Genomic DNA, 2,057 nt, shown 5'->3' with positions numbered 1-2,057 from the left:
GTGTTCCCTTCTGTGGGTCTTTTTTCTCCGGCATTAGGCACTGGAGCGTGTCAGCAGCAGATACCACATATTGACGAATCAGCAGATATAACAATTACTGTCAAGAGATTGGGACCAAAAGTGTAGAAACAGATAGTCCCGTTGTAAATCACTGATTTCGTCACATCTATGTGGTACTTTTTCTGTAGTACGTAGCAGCCGAGGCAATACAGTAAAACACACCTGCAACAGTTCGTTTTCCGTTACTGAAACACAGTGGGTTAGAACAGCTGATACCAGTAACGCTGTCGGTACTACCAGTTACGCAACACTGACGTAACTGGAATAAACGCACTGATTTCTAATTCCGTTTTTTACTATACTTATGGGGATTGTTGTTGCTTTAAATTGTTCACTTATGGAGTATCAGTAGGACGAATTCCATTAGTTTCGCTCTTCACTTTTTAGAGTTGATGAAACAATTATTGGGACATAGAATGGTATTCACTGAGTAACCAAAAAAGCTGTGTACATAAATGCGTTCTTACCCTCAATGTGATCCAGTCTTTGTAATGTACTACTCATAAGGTTGCTGAAAATCCGTCGACAGCCGACGACCGGAGCCGCCCTTCTTGGGGCTCATCTGGTAGGCGCAGCCCCCGAGTTTTCGTCAACTTAATGTTCTAATTGAAACCGAATTGCACGAAATTAGCGAATATACACTCATTTGCAAACTAGTTTGGTATTTCGAGAGACTCGCCTAAAACCCAGCTGAATCTCTCGTTTGTGATGTTCTGAGGCAACTGAATGCGCTGCACCAGGCCGCCTCATGTTTCAGTCGCTACGATATTCGAGATATCCCGATACATGTATATCCTTGTGATGTACTACTCATAAGGTTGCTGAAAATCCGTCAACAGCCAACGATTGGTTTTGCCCTTTTTGGGGCTCATCCGGTGAGCGCAGTCTCGGAGTTTCTGTCAACGCAATTAAGTTACTGAAGCACAAAATCACTCGGTACGTATTCAGTTGCAAGTAATTATCGTTGACAAATAATATTACAAGTGATTTTAACCAGGTGGCACAAAAACTCCTGGTGACCTCGGGGTTGGAGATCGCATGTTGCAGTGCCAGTCTCAGATAAACAACAGTAGCAAACCAGTGGCATATCAACCGCACAACGACTACAAAAACAACCTCTTACAATGCCCTACCTTTACAAAAAAACCTTCATCCTGCACTTTGCCTATAGTAGTTCCGTATTTTAAGAAACTTATATCAGGTAGAATACCTAGTGGATAAAATTTTACGATTCATTTTCCCTTTTGCTACGAACATCTTCCATTAATTGAGCAGAAAACACCCTGCTTTCGCACAGTAAGTTCCAAAGAGAAACAAAAAAACGATACGCGGTTTTCATCTGTGACCTTGAACTAAGTATAGTACACTCGGCCAAAACCAGCGCCCGTGTGTGGAAAGCAGTTTAATTCAGATGACCTTAAGCCAGTAAATAGGGTGACTTCCCCACGGAACTGAATACGTTTCATCAAAACAGATCTTTGTGAAACGGGGTTGGGTGATAGCTTGTGGATGTTTGTTTTGTTGGGCATTATCGGACTTGATTCCCAAAAGAAAATAGGGACCGAGGTGCCCAAGGTAAGGGAGTTCATCGTGGCTCTGAAAATGGAGGTGAGGACCTACCACGAAGCCGCTCGGCTTGAAGAAAAATGCACGCAAAGCCATCAGAACTCAAGTGTGTTCTGTGGACTGCTAGAGGGATCCAGCTGTTGATAAATTTTGCTCATCATGACAAATCTTTTGGAATCGTGTTTGATTCTGGTCCCGTTTTTAACTGAACCTTCGGGCAAGCCCTATCCCAAGAAAGAAACTGTTTCAATATCCCAAATGGCGTGTAACTAACACTCCACTTCCCCAATGTGTGCAACTTTTACCCCCGGGGAGTACACCATACCGACCGTGAATGAATACTGGAAACCCTCCACAGTATTGCCTTGCTTGCAATGGACCTGATTGGTAACAATATATAATATGCATAATATTACGAAATATAATATAAT

This window comes from Opisthorchis viverrini, assembly GCF_000715545.1.
Source record: "Opisthorchis viverrini unplaced genomic scaffold opera_v5_49, whole genome shotgun sequence".
NCBI lineage: Eukaryota > Metazoa > Platyhelminthes > Trematoda > Opisthorchiida > Opisthorchiidae > Opisthorchis > Opisthorchis viverrini.
The sequence above is the reverse complement of the archived record's forward strand: the minus strand, read 5'-3'. Positions refer to the sequence as shown.